The sequence below is a fragment of the Engraulis encrasicolus genome, chromosome 16 (assembly GCF_034702125.1).
Source record: "Engraulis encrasicolus isolate BLACKSEA-1 chromosome 16, IST_EnEncr_1.0, whole genome shotgun sequence".
NCBI classification, from domain to species: domain Eukaryota; kingdom Metazoa; phylum Chordata; class Actinopteri; order Clupeiformes; family Engraulidae; genus Engraulis; species Engraulis encrasicolus.
The window spans coordinates 35,398,558-35,418,136 of NC_085872.1; the positions used below are offsets into that span (position 1 = coordinate 35,398,558).

The window sequence follows — 19,579 nt, forward strand, 5'->3', positions numbered from 1 at the left end:
ACTCCAGTGACACTGCCTCCTGCCTGCGCAGCAAGGCATTCCATTGAGCTCATTGGCCACCCACCCCAAGGATGCTGAAGGACCTGCAGACAGGACTCTCACTCAGAACCCCCAGACAGGCAATCAGGACCCCCCCGGTTGACTACGTCTGCCATGCCCACAGCATCCTGAATCCACCATCAGCGTAGATCAACTTCTCCGAGAAGAAAAACAATGCACCTCAGACAGAATTTGCAGAAAGACAGAGTGAGAGAACAAACACCAGAACCACTCACCAGAAGAGAGCTCTTAAGCCAAGCCTCTGGCCTCTATGACCCACTTTGGTCTTGTGGCCCCAATAAAACAGGGGAACCATCTTGACCACAGGGCCTTCCAAGAGGTAAAAGCCATGTACTGCACAGCAGACACCTTGGAATGCCGCCTTGGCTCAGCTCAGCATACTCTTCAAGGAGCTTTATGGCATCGTCTCTGAACTCGCTGAACAAGTCTCACACCGCCAGAACCAACTGAAAGACCATGTGCAATCGCCTTCTCTAATGGCAATGAGCATGTATATGGTGCGGTGCCTGTGGTGGAGCTGCAGCCATAGTGTCGTCATGAGGCTAGTTGAGGCCAAGGCCAAGCTGAAAGGTGATCCCGTAAAGACAAAGATGTGGAGCAGTCTTTGACGCAGGGCTGAAGAACAACTTCCAAAAGCGCGGCCAAGAAGTGGTATCACCTAGTCGACAACCAGACCATCTTGGGTGTCATGCAACGTGAAAGTTAGGGATACCAAACCTTCTACGCAAACAGAAGAGTTGTCGAGATCCAGAGCAGCACTGATATCAGAGATTAGTGGTGGATTCCAGTTGCTGTGAACATAGCAAACATCACCCGAGTGGCCAGCCCTGATGACCTAAACGAAATTTCAGAGTGGCAATCTGGTGCACAGTTCCTTCAGCTTCCTGAGGGTGAGTGGCCAATAAAGTCAGTAAAAGACATTGCTGCACCAGCAAGATACAATATTATTAGAATACAGAAGAAAATATTCACTGCAGTGCTCACCCAAAGGCAGCTGAAGGCACAACACCCAATTGAAGTCCAGGACAACGCACAGTCCAGGACCAGGGGCCAGTACTACAAAGCGGGTTTACGGGTTACTTCAAGAGTAATTTAGTCATGTGCAGTGCAACTTCCCGATTCACCCATACTACGAAAGCTGCAGTATGGGCAAGCACACGCACACCACCAGGATTTAAGTTGGAGAAGTGGATGCACAGGATTGCTGTATTTAAAATAATCTTGGTTCATAGTTTATGCTGTTTTATGCATCTAATTTAAGAAGTTAAGATCGGCTACTAAGCTCTTGGGGTGAAGGCTGCGCATTTCCGCTGAAGTGAAATTTAAACAAATAGCCTAGTTATCGCACACTGGCATTTCATTTAATTTATCAGCATTCCAGTTTAATGGGCTGCAGAAATTATTTGATCATAATTGATCTGATTGGCTGCGGTTACCCTGCTACAAGAATGCGCCGATACTCCGGTTTGACAACTCGGGGTAGACAAACCAACATCTAAATCGGCGTCTTAGTACGGGTTAGCCCTAGTCAAGGTAGCCTAGTTTTGTCAACACGGCTTAAAAAGTTCACCCTGGGTTAGTTTTGGGTATGGATATCTGTAGTACAGGCCCCTGAACTCCACCACCAACAGTAGCAGCAGTCTAACAGCTATTGGACAAAAGGCATTTTAACACTCTAAGACTGCTACTCGGGACAGTTGCATGGACATGGAGAGCAGCTAAAAGATTCCGGAATGTCAAAAGGGGAGATTAAGCAAAGTGGGAAGCAGTACCTGCATCCGGCACAATCAATGTCAACGAAAGGGAAAGCGCATTCCTGAGTATATGTCTGGCACGCAAAAAGGTATAAATTTCCCAAACACAACCACTGACAGGCACGTAGCATACAGAGACCAAGCAACTAGCATCCTCATGTGTGGAGGGTGGATACGAGCTCTCAAAGAACACCATAAAGCTGTCCCCTGCTTTCTAATGACTGCCATTTCTTCTTTCATTTTTTTGTGTTTTATTTTCTTTTGTTAGGTGACTTCAAGATTTATCCTCCAGGCCCCCAGGTGAGGTGTCTTGCTTCTCAGTTGGGTTGTGATGAGAGTGCGTCTTTACATCCAGGTCACTGGCAGCAGGCGGTTGTCCACTTGTCAGCAGGGTGATAATGATAAAATAGTTGGGCAGTGGTCCATTGGCAGCAGCTCACTGGTGCAACGGGTGCACTCTAGCGTTTTTTGGCTGTCAACTGTATGTAAGCACTGGGTTTCCCGCACTTGAAAGAGAAGGACTGTACACGGACACAGGTTTCCACTCATCTTGTCTTTTTATGGATTTCAGTGGCGTTGATTTTTTGATGTAGTTGACTTGAAGCAGTAGTAGTAGCAACAGATGAAGTCAGAGTAGATCAGTGGACCACAATCGGTAAAAAACCCTTTAAACATATAAACACAAAATCAAATAATTGTCAGGTTGTGTTTTCTGCATTGCATTACTTTTAAGTTTAAACTAATAGCAAATAAATAAATGAACCAAGTAATTACTGTCAGCATTGTTGGCCAGTAAAACAACACAAAATGTTTAAGCTTAAAAGTTAAACAACTTCATGTCACCTTGTAGGCCCAACACATAACACCATTTAAATATAGCCTAAGGATAAGTTAACAACCATATCCAACAATCCAAACTATTACCCCACTAGTCCAAGTTCAGACAAACTATAGACAAATTGTAGCTCCTCATAACATTTCAATGAATTGCATAAGTAGGCTAGGCTAAATTACAAACGAGATATATCGAAGTCCTACCAGTTGCATCTTTGACCACAAACTGAGGAGTGTCTTTTCAGTTGGTTGTTTTTGAGTTTTTAAGCTAAGTAGCCTACTAACAAACTTTTTTGCTATTCCTATGTTCAGCTCTCATGCTGGTCAACCAAACCAGGTTAAAGGGACACTGCAGAAAATGGTCAAAAAAAGTACTGCAACTATGCTGCTCATTGAAATTGGGCTGCCTATTGCCAAATTTGATAATGTCATGAAAGTTTACAAAATAATAAACAAATATTTTCTAGTATGGCCCAAGTACAGTCATTTTTGCAGCTAAAAATGGCGATTTCTGGAAATTCAAAATGGCGGATCATGGAGAAGATCCCCCTTTTCATGTATGAAAAGTGCATTTTTTCCAGTCATAATGAATAGGCCTACTTAGAATTTGATGGTGGTGGTCCGTATTCATGGAAAAGGTAACATTAGTGAATGGGTGGGATGAATTCTGGAAATAAACAACTAAAAATCTCAGTGTCCCTTTAAGTTAAGAAGTAGGCCTAAATAATCTAATAGAAGAGCCTGGAGTCTAGGCACTTATAAGATTTAGGCTACCTCTTAACCTGGTTTACTCCTGAACCAGCTTTAGTAGTAGCCTAGGCCCAGGATCAACGATACAAACAACCATCCGATTTTAGCCATGGCGAGATATGTCAACTTACATCAACAGCGATCCAGCTTTCCTTGCTGCAGGAGCAATAAACCCCCATAACAATGTAGGCACGTTGCTTGCTGGATAAGCTCCAAGACAAACTACAAGACAAACAAATGTGAGATTACCATGTGAAATTACAGCACAGAAAAGTCGAGCACTCAGAAGGAATTAACTTACCCTCGCGTTTTCGCACTGCTGTGCTGACAAAGACTGCCCTGCCGCACAGACAAAGCAATCTTCTGCTGGCTCCCGCAAACATTTAAAATGAAATGTCACCTGCAGCCTATGACCTACCTAATCACACTCGGGACACCATTGGCTCGCGTCGTCAGCCAATTTGGCAATGACCCTGAGCTGTGCGAGCATTCGCGCGCTGCTCCCATCTCTGCGCAGAGCAACTTAATGCTGCGGAGGTCTAGCCTAGTGAACTAGTGCCACCCGCTGGCGGCCATTAAAAATAATAATAATTAAATCAGGCCATTCTCACATTCAGTCTGGTTTATAAGGCAAGCGGAGGTCGGTAGGTTTGTTCCTATTGGACACGCAGATGAATGTTAGCGAAATGTCCACTCTGACTCATTATAGCATTAGCATTAACCCCTTAATGCGCGCCGTACCTCCAGTGGCACGCTGTAATAGTCATTGAAATGTAACTACCATAGCACTACAATACTATGACACAACACAGGGCCTTTAGTAATGCACCACGGCTTGGTCATTACCATACTGGTAACAACAAATGTATAAAGCCGCGTCTTAAGGGGTTAAATAGAAATAAAACGCCTTGTTTAGATTCGAAGCATCTATTTTAGATGAATGATAGGTTACGAGTTGAGTTCCCTGCTTGTTGCGTGCTGCCTGCGCGGAGGATTTCGGCACTCAGCAATTACCGGTATTAAAATATAGGCCTATGTCAAGTTAGTCCCATGGCCTCAGATGAGGTTAAAAAAATGCTTTATAAAGGTTCATGAACGAACCCTTATTTGAATAAAACCAAACCAAGGCAGGATTGTGTAAAAGGTTTCACTAGGATGGACACTTTGTGTCATATTCAGGGTCACTGCATGATGCACAGGGAAAGATATTTTAAGCAGTTGGTGGGTGATTGACTGTGATAGCCTAGGGCCGGATTGAGATGGCAGGGACCCCTGGCTAAAGTTTTCTGTGGCCCCCCCAAATTTCCTGACAATTTCACATGGACTGTGTCGAAATTACGAGCAAGCAATCAAGAATAACATGTCTACCATACCAACTGCACTGAACACAACAGATACATTTTTCAATATTGCATTTTGTCACAATTCTGCAATGTTTCGCTTTTGACCAATCAGGGGCCCCCTGGCAGGTAAGGGCCCCTAGGCTGCAGACATATCCTGTGCGTTAATCCGGCCTTGCCTTGGATATACACACACATACCACTCTGTGTCTGTGGCATTGTTTCCATAAGCTTCACATGTCACAATATTTCCATATAGTGTGGGATTCATTTTTCACCAAGACCTTTTTTGGTGGCAACCTTTTTATTTTGCACAGGCAGTGTATTTAGTTAACAATTCATAAAGTTGCAAGTCGCAGAACACATCGCCTGGCTTTATCAGTACTTTTGCTCATTTATCATTTCCCTACATGTTCTGGATCTGCTTATGGGTTGTTCTTGAGCAAGGCATCATCAGTGACATGCCAATCAGCAAGTAAGAATTGGGACACATGAGATGCAGTACATTATTCACAACCAAAAATGATCAGTTCAGTAAAGTCAGATCCAGCTGTCAGTTCATTGACTTTGGTACTCAATTGGGCAGCTGCAGAATATATTATGGGAAATTACTCGTTATATGAGGATTTGGTAAGATATTGAAGAAAAAGAATTCACACAACATTTGACTACATGCGTCCATTTAATTAGCAACAACAAAAATACAGACTATTTAGGCCTATATTTTACACAAAACCCAATGCCCGACATGGAAACATTAGACAAACCTGTAAAAACAATTCCATGATTGAACTTAAGAAAGCCTATGTTTCACATAAAATTCTTGTACAACAAAGGGAGGAGTCAAGATGTTCAATTTTCAGTCAAGACTAAAGTGCATCTGTAAACACCTTTTCGAGGAACTTTTGAGGAATTTCAGTCAGGGTGGATTCAGGTCTGTATGGCCTGCTCCCGGCAACAGTAACATTTCTGTGTGTGTGTGTGTGTGTGTGTGTGTGTGTGTGTGTGTGTGTGTGTGTGTGTGTGTGTGTGTGTGTGTGTGTGTGTGTGTGTGTGTGTGTGTGTGTGTGTGTGTGAGAGAGAGAGAGAGAGAGGGAGAGAGGGATAGAGAGATACTTTATTGATCACAAAGGGTGTACATGTGACATGCATTGCACTAATACAATCACACATTCATCTTCAGAATATATTCTTGTGACAGTGTGTATATAGGCTAGGCCTATATAGAGGCATCAAACTGTTCTGGGGAGATGTCTGTTCCCTGGGGCCCCAGGTGGTCTCTGACTGCTCTACTTTGCTTGTTGGGGTGGCTTCTTGAGGTTTTGGAGGGGAGACGGATGGGATAATCTCTCCTTCGCTTCACCACAAATGGTGATTTGCCGTAAGGATGTGTGCTACACAACTAGTATAAAACAATGCATCTGCAGCACCAGAATTGAGTAAATATAGGCCTACTTGAAACGTTTCTGTAATGGCCATCAGATAAAACATTTCACAATGTTGAGAGCCTGTTAAGAAGTAAAGAAAAACAATTCAATTTTGATTTAGATAGATAGTTAGATAGAAAGATAGATAGATTTCTTAAAAATCTGGATTATGAAAATCGCCAGTGACATAGGCCTACCGTTGTTATTGAAGCTTCCGGAACTTCTTCAAAGATCATGATATCCTGGAAAGTAAAGGTGTCATATGTGAATCAAATTCAGCATGTGATCATGTCATGTTCTGTTTTATTTCGAGTTTCTATTATTGATAGAGTAATTAATCAAAATCAATCACGTATCACTTATTTACCATTAAAACACATGCTCCCAGTATGGCAGCCTTTACTGCTACATCCAGGTCTTCTATAAACTGCAGGTTGTAGTTGCCCTCAGTTTTAGAGATGTATCCCACTGCACTACCATCGAGTGATGTAATCTGTAGGGAAAATAGACTGCACATCTGTATGATGCTTTAACTGTTAGAATGTCTCAAATGAGCCTTTACAGTTTTTATATGGCAGAAACAGATGGCTTTTGTACCATGCAATAACCAGATGATGCTAGTAGCCTAGTTATGCCATGATTCAATGATACAAATGCATGATTCATGATACAAAGCTTTCTACTACCTGCAATGTGATTTCTCCACCACATCGGCAGTCTACACATGACGGGCCTGTTATCTTCAACTGGGGTTGCCGTCTCTCATTGTAAATGGTTACTTCAGGAGAGATGCTGAAAAAGGTGCGTGCCACATATCCAATAGGAATGTCTGGGGGATAGATGATCTCTAGCTACATCATCATCCAAAACAGAAACATAAATAAAAAGTATTTTAATTATACATGTAATGACATTGAAGCATTACACTCTGTTCATTGTGCAATTAAATTAGTCCATTGTTCACTATTAAAAGAATCCAATCCAATGTTAGGGTAAGCTTGAATTTAAACAGCTACAGCATGAATAATCTCAGTAAGACAGTAAACAATACAAATAACAACCAACTCTTCTGATTGGATTTGCAATATTGTGCACAGTGGATAATTGTATAGTTTGGATAATAATAGTGGATAGCAATTGAATAGTTTTCAGTAGGCCTACTTCAAGGCCGCCGCAGTTGCAGACATCTGGTTTTCTCAGAGTGATGATGTTTCGACCAGAGTTGTCAGTGACATGAATGGTGAAGGACCGTGCTTTGCCACAGCACTGCTTATTGCAGCTGTCCCCTTCTTCTTGCGCATTGAACACTGCTTGTCCAGAGTTATTCTTCACTACATATCTATTCCAGTTCGTCAAACCAAAGCATTCTGAGGGGGGAAAACATGTTAGTATAGTCAGGGGAAATATAGTCAGGATAGTAGGTTTGTCCTCTCATGACATTTTTTTTACCGGTAATTGTGCTATGTGCCCTACCTTGCTCGAAATCTTGAGGTGGAGTTTCAGTTTGAATCAACATATGAGTAAACTGTTAAGACAGGAAATAGTAGATGGATTATTAACTAAATGTTACAAAGATTTGTCTTACACCATGTGAACATGGCTTAGGCCTACCTGATGAAAGGAGCGCAGTAGTGGATGGGGAGAGACTCTCTCAGACGGATCCATCAACACACTGCCCTCATGTGAAGGGAACTGGGGCTGGGGCTGCACAACTACACAATTATATACAGTACAACAATTAAATAGGCTATATATTTTTATGTAATAGTGTCAAAAAATGATAACTTAAGAGACTAACGAAGTGAGTACATTTCAAATGTGGATTTGCATTTTTTTTAAAAAAATATTTCTATGACTCATGCTTCTAAAACAGACATGGGCGGCCAACTCCAGTTTCAAATAATCCAAAATGCAAAGACAGACTACCCTCCTATTAGTAAATGTAATCACAAACTCAAGAGGCGGCAACAGACACTGGTTAGTGGCCTTATTGTTACAATTTATTGACCGCTGCAACATACCTACAACAGTTTCTGATCCATTATCAATATCTCCGCTTTCATCTCCAAGTGGGCCCATCTGTCAAAAACATCCACATTGAACAAAATCAAGGCCATTGGAAGTGGAAACATCAAGCTGCAATATTAGTTATTACCTCCGCCAAGGAGGTTGTGTTTCGGTCGCGTTGGTTTGTCTGTCTGTCTGTCTATCTGTTTGTTTGTCAGCAGGAAACCTATGAAAAGATTTGGATGAAACTATGTTCATTCTCACCTCATTAGAGGACTCAGGCACTTCAGCTGGATCCTCAGATGATATTGTGCTCTCCATGAGTTTGGGATCCTCTGCCATCTTCAAAGTCTTGGTGTCATAAGACTAAAATCGAACTGCAGTGAGACTCTGCTGTGAGACCCTGCTCTTTATAGAGTTGCCTTGCCACCTACTTGTAAAACCACATCCTTTCAGGTTGCACCTTCTTTGCATTGGGCCCGTTCAAATGTATCCCCAAATCAACTGTGAGTTACAGTACATTTCTTAAACGTTGTGACATTGACTGTGTTTGACGGTTAGTTAATTGCTATTCGTTAGAGGAATCACCATGTGCTTATCTGACATGACATTTCCCAACAGTCGCTTTGGTTATAAAGCGTCTGCCAAATGCAATGTAATGTAATGTAATAATGTAATGCCCCATTTCTCTTCCCTATCCATTTCTTAACTTCTCTCTTTTCTATTTACAGTCATTAAAGTACAAAAGTCACGTGTAGGTAACACAATCATCACAGTTCATTATTGCATGTATCAGACAAGTTTGACATTGGCTTCCGGGTCGCCCTTTGTGAACCACTGATTTACAGTAAGCTTTCTCATGCCCCACATTGCCATCAGGTCTAGTTGGTTAGTGGTTGGGTTGCCCCCATTGTGGCTGAGGAGAAACGTGCTGTTCCACACACTGTGGTGGCTGTTGTAGGTTTGCAATGATGAGGTTGACCCCATTTCGGTATGGTCAATGAAATAGCAGACAAAAAGTCCCCATGATGGGTTTCTCCAATGCTTGTGTGTGTGTATGTGTGTATGAGCGTGTGTGTGCATGAGGCATTTGTATGTGTATGTGTCTGTGTGTATGTGTGTTTGTGTGTCTGTCTGAGTGCACGTGCCTGTGTTTGTGTGTGTGTCTGCCTGTGTGCGTGTGTGTCTGCCTCTGTGTGTGTGTGTGTGTGTGTGTGTGTGTGAGAGAGAGAGAGAGAGAGAGAGAGAGAGAGAGAGAGAGAGAGAGAGAGAGAGAGAGAGAGAGAGAATGTGGCATGTGCATAACCAGGAAAGAACTAAAAGATGATCCGCAGATGACTGGGGCCTGTACAGCAATGGGCCAACCAGGCCGGCTCAGGTCCAGGATCAGGGGGGCAGAGGTCCAAACAGAGGCCAACACAAACTAAACCCTCCCACCTCCCAAAGAAAGCCTTCTTCAATTTGTCTCTGAAAGCATTTTTTTTTACCAGGAAAATAAGTATTCCCACACTATACTTATTGCATCATCAAGAGGAATGCGAAATCTAGGCGGACAAAGGTTCAAGTTCAAGGGGAGGTGCCATTCTCATGATTATTATGCCAACAAAAATAGAGGAAACTGCTCGGCATGTGGAGATACTTTGTAGTAAGCGTATCAGAACAGAAAGTGTGTGGCGGGTCTGTGATCAAACACTTGCCCAACAAGATACCAGGGTAAAGCCGAGTGGTAAGATAAGCTAATCCTTTTTTAGAAATGGCCCCTGTAATGTGTACGGTAAAATTTTTGCTTCATATTCATTGAATTCAGATTACAGTAGCCTAGCTTTTCACACGAACCGTTTCTTCTGACCATTTGTGTGTCATATTTGATGATGACTACGTTTTTTTTTTTTTAAAGAAGGTCTAAAAACGTGACAATGAATCTCTGGAGAAAATCTAACCAAAACATAATGACTTCATTGTTTAGGCCAAAAGTAAACTAACTAAAGTAAAGGTTGAAGTTCTGACAGATCTTTCCTGTTGCCTGTGCCGATATCGTGCCGAAAATCGAGTCACTCCCTGCCAGAACACGAGTGCCCTCATTGAAACCAATGACATTTTTTGAGAGAAAATTATACTATTTTTTGCAGAATGAATTACATAATTTATGAACTAAAAATATGCTTATGAAACATTACTCGTCCTCCACTTAATATGAGCTATTTGAATGAAACCGTATGTTAGCCTATGACAATTCTTCGAATCTTATGGAAATAATACTGAAATTGTAACCAGCTCTTTGTAATACTTCCAGAGGGAATGTAGATGCTTTATTGATGGGCTTTCCATCTGAAATTGTGTCGGATTTGACTGCAAAAATGGGAAAAACATATCTGAAAAAATGGTCATTGGTTTCCATTGGTTTCCATTGGTTTCAATGAAGGCACTCGTGTTCTGGCAGGGACTCGCTTTTCGGCACGACACCCCCAACAAACTAGATCATCTGAAGAGGTGGACTGATATAAGCAGTCATCAAGGTTTAGGAAACTGGTTGCATCTGCAACATATTGTGACGTCAAAACCAAATGATCATTGGACAAAACAGAATACACAAAATAATATTGGTATGGGTTATTTTTATTTATTTATTTTTCACCAATTCAGTACAAATGTAGATTGACCAGGATCACTTCCCTCACTCATACATTCACAACAGTTTCCCAGACTAAAGTTGAATAATAAAATCTGTAGGAAAAAACAAAAGATAAAAAAATGACATGTACTTCAAAATAGGAAGGATCAGGATGAAAAAGAATGCCAGTCAAATACTCTTGATTCTTGATTCTCTTGACCAATGATTGCTAATTGTGAAAGCATCCGATATCCTGGAAAGAAAAGGTCTGAGTATGTGAATCACGTTCAGCAATTGTTTGTGTGCTCAGCATTTCCATTATTGACAGAGTAATTCATTCAAAGTCACAAATACTTACAATTAGAACACATGCTCCCAGTATGGCAGCCTTAATGGTGACATTTTGGCCTAGTTCTGCTGGAAACTGCACATCATATTTGCCGTATGCCATTCTAGAGATGTTCCCGATGGCATTTCCGTCAATTGTTCTGTGATCTGTTGGAAGTGTGATCTGTTGGAACAGAAGACTGTACTCCAGAGTTTGTGTAGAAGTAAAGCAGGGGCAAATTACTAACTTCTAGTACATGCCAAATTATTCCAAGCTAAAAGGAACAGTCCACCATTACTTTCATAATAAACTGTGTTCTTTTCTGAATTGAGACGAGCTGAACTGTAACTCTCTGAGCTTTGTACATGCTAGCATGTGGCTGGCTCACATGGCTGCTGGTATTTTGGAAGGATGATGTTAGATGCGATCAAACTCTTAACATGGTTTCCCTGTTTACATACGCTTTATATGACCAGTTACACAAAACATTGCATTGATTACAGAAGTACAATGGACTGTATTACTGTACTAACTTGTGCAATGTACCTGGAAATCAATTTTTCCACAAAATCGAAAAGGTAGCCATGGTGGGCCTATTATCTTCAAAACTGGTTGCCTTGTCTCATTATAGATGGTTATTCGGGGGTGAAAGGTGGGGCTGGATGAAATATATCCTATAGGAATGCCAGGGGGAGAGAGGATCTGCAGGAAAAGTCATCCAAAAGAAAAACAAACAAAGAAAGAGTCAGAGTATTGTTCCGCCAATATCAAAACATATGAAACAACTTTAAAGACGAAGGTAACCTGCTGAGATAGATTTAGTCAACTGCAGGCCTGTGCTGAATCAAGACTCAACTCAGAATGAGCACGTTAAAGGGACACTGTGCAGGAAATGGTCAAAAAAGGTACTGCAACTATGCTGCTCATTGAAATTGGGCTGCCTATTGCCAAATTTGATCTTTACACGAAAGTTTACTAAGTATTAAACACATATTTTCTAGTATCGTCCAAGTACAGTCATTTTTGGCAGCTAAAAATGGCTATTTTTGGAAATTCAAAATGGCGGACCATGGAGAAGATCCCCCTTTTCATGTATGAAAAGTGTTTTTTTTCCAATCATAATGAATACTTAGAATTTAATGCTGGTGGTAAGTATTCATGAAAAATGTAACATTAGTGAATGGACAGCATGAATTCTGGAAATAAACAACTAAAAATCTCACACAGTGTCCCTTTAAAATATGCTCCCACGCTGCCACAATGTAGCAGTAAGAACATGGGAGGTATCTTACACCCTCATCTATGGCTAAAGTGACACTGACCCGCTACCCCTCCCCAACTCTCCTCTTTAAACAGGGCCACCTTGAGATATGTAGAGAGCAGTATCTTTGCACTTCCTGGTCATTAAATTTAAGAAGGTGCCGTGCTACAACACATAAAGCTCCTGTGATTCTTTGTTAGGCTATCTGTGATTTGCTTTGCACTTGTGATGTTGAGTTGAGTTAAGTTTGAAATTATGCCGTGATGGTGTGTTAGGTTAACTTGACTTAAAAAAAAAAGAAAAAAAAGTCAAAAGTCAATGCAAAATTAAGACCGCCCAACTACCTACAGTATATGGCCTGTAGTTGAATAAAATCTCAAATCTCCTGCAGCAGGTTGCATTTAAGTTAACATACATATCTTTGCTACGATTCTGAATAAAAAAAAACACAGTATAACCAACATACAGCAAATGACAATGTATCAGATCCTCATCAAAATGTTAAAATTCAGTCTTATTGAATCTGTGGAGAGGATTTTTGTTATCATATTTATATTTAAGAATAACCATCAATTAAATAATAATTGTGATCAGAGTTTTCAATAGGCCTACTTCAAGATTGCTGATGAGTGTTTGTCTCAGGGTGATAATCTCTCGTTCATAGTTGTCAGTGACATGCATAACGTAGGGACGTCCCGGGCCAAAGACCGATTTATAACCGCCGTCCCCTTCTTCTTGCACATGGAACACTGCTCGTCCAGAAGTGTCTTTCACAGCATATCTGTTTGCGTTTGCCAAACCACAACATACTGTGGGAAAGATTATATTTGTGTTAGTTTGGGAAATGGTCTTACACTGTATATACACATAAAATACTTGTCCTACTCTTAGACTTTTTGTGTATATGTATTTTGCCACTGTGGCATGTTATTTCATGTAAGTCTGTCTATTAGCAAAACACTGAAAGTGGATGTAAAGATTATGTATAAAAACTGTGAGTGTTCCAACAGTAACTGGAAGATGAGATAATCCCTCTTTAGCATGGAAATGTAAGAAATTAATACAAACTCACCACATGACTAATAAAAAAGTCATACTTGATATGGAAAAGTATTATGGTATAAGATACATATGCCCTACCTTGAAATAAATCTCGAGGTGGTGTCTGATCTTCAACCAACATATGAGTAAACTGTTAAAATAGCAAAAAAAAAAGAAAGCGGTATTATTTCTTGCACATACTGTACCCCTCTCTGTTTAAATCCTATGAACATGCCTACCTTTTGAAATGAGTGAAACGTTTAGGGACTAAATTCGTCTGCTCACATAAAATGGCCCTTTCAAAATCCCTTAGACCTACATAAATATTTCTAACATACAAATATAGCCTAAACACAAAATATAATGTGCCTTCAACTTTTTGATCCCAGAATAGCTTATGCTGTTGCTCCGCATTACATGGATGCGGAAGTCTTTTCGGGAGAGGAGCTTGAAGAGCCGAGCTCCAAGAGCCTGCACCTGCTGTGGTGGCTATCGATGCCTCCGCCTCTGACACAGCGAGTAAACTCACTCTAATGCAATTGGAATTGGAGGAAAGAAAAGCGGCAAGACAATTTGAAATTTAAATTAAAATATGAAAAAGAAGAGAATGACAGACAAGAGAAAGAGAGCGAGAACGACAAGAGAAAAAAGAAGGGAGAAAAAAGGTATGAGTGAAAAGAAGAGAGAGACAGAAGAGAGAGAGAGAGAGAGGGAGGGAGAGAGAGAGAGGGATGAAACGCAATTGGAAAGAGAAAAATTAGAAGCGGAAAAAAGGGGAAAATAGATAAAGAAATTACAAGTAACTTCGTTGAAAGTAGAGAAGTGAGATTGGTCCCGCCATTTGATGAGAAGGAAGAGTAGATAAAAACTCTCAACATTTTGAAAAAGTGTCTGAGAGTTTAAAATGACCCAAAGAACATTGGCCTTTGATGCTTCAGTCTCCTAAGAGGGAAAGCGTAGCAGGCACATTCAGCTTTAGGCTATCTGTCACTGAGTCCTCAGATTATGAGAAGGTTAAGCAAGCCATTCTGAATGCCTACGAATTAGGCCTAGTGCCAGAAGTGTACCGGCAGATATTCAGAGGCCACAAGAAAAATGACAATGTTTCCTCTGCAAGTCAGTGAAGTCAACTTTACAGCTTACTTGTGTGAGATACTCCAGCCCAGGTGGGCAGCCTGCGGGCTTCCCGGGAGTGGGCATTGGCACTGGCACTGGCACTGACACTGACACTGGCCCTGGCCCTGGCACGGGCATAGGCATCTGCATTTCCGGGGGATACTGGGGGTCCACCCGAGAAGGGGGCATCTGCACCGGCATTTGAAATGGAATGTTCTCTGCAGGGAGAAAGACAATTCAGCCATTATATCACATTAGCATTTAGCAGAAAGGTGATAGATTGATTGAAAGATTGATATACACTACACAGACATTTAAAAAAAAAAAAAAATCAAAGCAGCTCACAAATGAGACCACCATCACCAGCATACAATATGTGGGGACAAAGAAGCCAGGTAGGTTTGGTGCAAATGAGCAAGGTTAGTTTTTTTTAATTCAGTTTTGGCAACAGCCATATGTTGCTAGCCTGGTAGGACCTGGCCATAATACTTCCCTTTATTCACATTCATGGTCTGGAAGTTCTTTGACCCTGACACGATTAGAAGGGCGGGAGGATTGCTCTCATTTCTGCTTTGAAATGATTGGACAGCTCTCACCCTCATTCGCTTATTGGCCGACCGCCTGGTAGTCGACTAAATCCTCCGCAGAAAAGAAACTCCAGACCATAAATACGAATGAAGAGAAGAACTATGGGCGGGTCACCAGGCTAATATCTTCATGCTAGAGGTGGAAAAACAGTAGCCAGGCCGCACCCTCCTAGTGACGCAACATCTTCGGCGTTGCAACTAGTCAGGTCAAGAGCAATGCAAGTACTTTCTGAGTTCCCGAAAATACAGGAACTCCTTTCACTTTGTCGGGAAGCAAACATCATAGACATATGGCAAACATCCATAAGCAAACCAAGGGAAGTGGGTGAACCATGTCGTTTGGGAAATGTTCATTGTTATGCTCTTGGTCAGACTAAGTCTCGAAGAGATTTGAACGTCTACAGTATGATAATCAGGCTAGAAAAACAGCCTACCTGGTGGCATGGGGACTTGACTATATGGGGAAGGCTGCGAAGCTCCAGGTGCAGAGTGGACAGCATATGCTAAACAAAAGCACAAAAAAATGCCATTGTGTAGGAACAGGGAGTCAGTAACTGCGGTTTTGTGTTTAATCTGAACATAAAATGTGAACTGTACTACCACTGTTGTTGATGTGAAACATAACTTATAATTTACATGGATGGAAATGTAAGTCATGTTACATGTTTGTTTTACTAACAATATGCAGTGCAGTGCGAAAGAAGTCATACTGTGTAAAGATTTAACAATAGGCCTACCAATTACTAAGCGGTCTCAAAATTAGCTTTTCACCAGTTGGTCATCTATCTGACACTATCTGACTCTCTGGCTATCTGACTACAATTGATACTGTTAACAAGGATGAAAAGGCATCAGTTTTGGCCTCTAGTTTGCACGTAAACACAGTTTCCTTTCAAAACTCTGCTTGTAAATAGGGATGGCTTTTTTTTAAGCTTTCTTAACCTCTTTTTTTTAGACCTGTCATGTGTACAAAGGCGTACAAATAGTCACTAAAGCAAGCAACCGGTAAACTTTTGGCTCTGTGCTGTGGTTGCGCTTAATAAATTCCACCATGGGACGGCTCATGCTCACATTTATCATTTTTAGATATTGGTCATATCGCCCCATACAATACAACACCAATGGTTAACCAGGGGCAGAACATTTTAACCGGTTAACGTTGATGCGGTCGACAACATCCCTACTTTTAAAAAATATCTCTATTAGGGGATAAAATACACCTATCACAATTGTGTTTTTATTTTTACCCACATGCCATGTTTACAAGAGATTTTTTTTTTATTTTTTTTTTTTTAAGCTTTTTATATTGGCATACTGTACGTGTAACCAGCTGGCTGCATAGAGTGGTGTGGGTTGGTGTGTGGGAGTCACCTGGAGGGTGTTGGGCTGTGGGCTGAGGAGGACTAGGGGCCCCAGTAGGCACAGCCTGGGGCTCAGAGGGCTGAGGTGGAGCAGGGGCCCCAGTAGGCACAGCCTGGGACTCAGTGGGCTGAGTAGGGACCCCAGTAGACACAGCCTGGGGCTCAGAAGGCTGAGGTGGAGCAGGGGCCCCAGTAGACACAGCCTGGGGCTCAGAGGGTGCAGCGGGGTTCATTACGTACAACGCACATGGCAAAACACCTGGACCTACAGGTAATGATTTACAAATTAGCTTATACACAAAGGTTTTATTATTACTTCAGTGGAAAAAAAAACAGGACAATATTGAACATAAACAGGTTTATTCCAACAAAAGAGAAACAGCTTGCTTTTGGGTTAGAATTGATTTGCCCATAAACTTGTTTACTCAATATGATAATAATTGTAAAGTTCCACTTAAATATGACTTACCTGTATATTAGCCTAACTAAATGTAAACCTAAAAGAATCAAGAGGTGTGAAACAATCACTTACTTTTCGTTCTTACAGACGACAGTATGGGGTTGCTCTGCAATAGCGCAGGGTTTAGTTATAGTTAACAACCTTCAGTACAATTTGCGTAAGGCCGCATTTCCACTCACCTGTGAAACGCATCCAAGGAATACAGCCATCGCCAAAATATCACTCCACGTGCCGCTCCCATAAAGTCTATATAGATCCTTTTTACTGGAGCACCACAGACGTTTGCTTCTCGCACGTCAAGTCAGGAGAAAGGTTGCCAGGTGAACAGTAAACAGAAGAGCACCTGGTAGGAAACTGATACCCTCACCTGATACTTGCACCTACTACCTTAATGATGAGCAGTCCTGTCCCTGTAAATAGGCCTTAATAGTAAATGTGTTATTTATGTTGAGTAGAGTAGAGTAGAGTAGAGTAACTTTATTGATCCCGGGGGGAATTAAGGATGTATTAACATTTGTGTAATAAATTTGGTGACACTTTATTTTAGTGTTACATTAGGGCTGCTCAATAATGGGAAAATCAATATCACAATATTTTCATTCAATATTAATGGCCTATCACGATATGTTATGTATAGGCCTATATAAAATACCATATATACAGATGTTAGTTAATGCCAGGAGATAGGTGTAATGAGAGATAAAGTTTGGAAACCCAGATTTTAATGGGGACATTCTGACTGACACATCTTGCCATTGCATAGCTCAGTGGTTCCCAAACTTTTGCAGTGAGGAGCCTCTTTTGGACTTATTTTCTCGACCCTCTCACCCACCACAGTCTTAGCCTCGCAATGGATTTCTAGCAATAATAGCAGACAAACTATTCATGAATTTAAAAAAAATAGATTTTCCATTAATAGAAATCCACACACTCACTAGGACAGCAAATACATCATACAAGTGAATACTGTTACTAACTGAATTATGACATTATGGTGCTAGCTGTTAACCTGTGGATGTCCAGTTTTTATGCAATGCTCGATGGATATGGGAACCTGATCATGACCTGATCATGACTTGTCATTTGCCATTTCTATTTTAGTAACAAAAGAAAGCAGATGCGGCAACCTGGCATCCTGGTAAACGCTTCGCATGTGAGGAGTGTGTGTGTGTGCTGTGTGTGTGTGTGTGTGTGTGTGTGTGTGTGTGTGTGTGTGTGTGTGTGTGTGTGTGTGTGTGTGTGTGTGTGTGTGTGTGTGTGTGTGTGTGAACCAAACGTTGTATATGATTCGGAGTGTGTTTGGCACCCCATGAAACACATGGTGCGTGGACAAACACACTGACTGGCGGACAGGGCCAGGAGAGGTCAGGGTCACAGTCTGGTCCAGATAGGGATTGGGTTAAATACTGTATAATCCAGATGTTACAACACATTATATAAAAGATTTTTTCTTTAATTGTTATTATATAAATTTATCATATTTATTGATGTAAGTTTGACATAGGCTTCCGGGTCGCCCTTAGAGAATCACTGATTTACAGTAGGCCTATGGTTATATGCTCCACATTGCCATTTAGGTAGTTGGTTAGTGGTTGGAACTCGGCCTATTGTGGCTGAGGAGACGTGCTGTTCCACACTGTGGTGGCTGTTGTTTGCAATGTTGGGTTTGACCCCATATCAACTTGATGAATGTCCATATGGCTTTCCTTGAGAAACATGCATGTCATTATATGAACAGACAAATATTGCCTAAACAAAAACCTGCCATGTGTTTCTGGACTATTTTAAAATTTGTGGCAAACTGCACTATGTGCTAATAGCCTAGCCTACTCTATATAGGCCTGGGTCATTTCCCAACAGCAGGAATACCCCATCTCAGGTCTAGTTGGTTGCCTATTGTGGCTGAGGAGAAACTTGCTGTTCCATATGCGTGCAATGTGGTTGCCCCCATTTGTGCATGGTGAATGTTTAGGGTTGTAAACAAAAGCAAGCTACAATTGTATCACGTTAAATACAATGGATCTTTTCATAGTTACTAAATAATAAACAAATACTTGTATGACCAAAGTAGGCCTACAGTAGGCTACTATTTGCAGCTGAAAATGGCGGACACAGAGTCGGAGAAGATCCACCTTTTAATGTATGAAAAGTGCAATTTTCCCAGTCCTTTGAATTTGATAAAGGTGGATAGCTTAGGCCACCTTGATACGATACTGGAGCCTCTATGATGCTATGATGACTGGTAACAATAAATGATTAATAATAAATACAATGCACATTTATCTTTGTCTACATGTTAATTGTTCAATGTTAAATGTTGTATTTATTATTGGGCCTAATCATTTATTGTTACCATCCATCACTGTTCACTTTGTCAGTCTGTAAAATGTCAGTCCTGTGTATGTCTATTGGCATGTATAGAGAGAGAAACGTAATTTCATTTTCCTTGTAGGCCTAAGATTTGTGCATAAGAAATTGACAATAAAAGCTGACTTGACTTGATCCACGGGTCTTCACGTGCATGGCAGGTGCTTTTTCGAAGGAGTCACATGCACAACTAAGCCAGGCCTCTCCGAAAATAATGTTTAACATGTGAACTCTTGATAAACCGGAGGAAATGAATTTATTCGTCACTACCATAA

The 19,579-nt window shown here is 41.2% G+C and overlaps 2 long non-coding RNA genes across 2 annotated transcripts; both read right to left on the reverse strand.

Moving 5' to 3' along the window:
• Nucleotides 1-2,106: 2,106 nt before the first annotated feature.
• LOC134466549 (uncharacterized) lies at nt 2,107-3,743 on the reverse strand. The gene is made up of 3 exons (XR_010038329.1): nt 3,700-3,743; nt 3,530-3,620; nt 2,107-2,479 (listed from the first exon to the last, which is right to left on the reverse strand). It is a non-coding gene; the product is annotated as an uncharacterized LOC134466549 (long non-coding RNA).
• Nucleotides 3,744-10,846: 7,103 nt separating this feature from the next.
• LOC134466550 (uncharacterized) lies at nt 10,847-13,135 on the reverse strand. Its single transcript, XR_010038330.1, has 4 exons — nt 12,985-13,135; nt 11,658-11,813; nt 11,142-11,294; nt 10,847-11,036 (listed from the first exon to the last, which is right to left on the reverse strand). It is a non-coding gene; the product is annotated as an uncharacterized LOC134466550 (long non-coding RNA).
• Between the last annotated feature and the right edge of the window lie 6,444 nt (nt 13,136-19,579).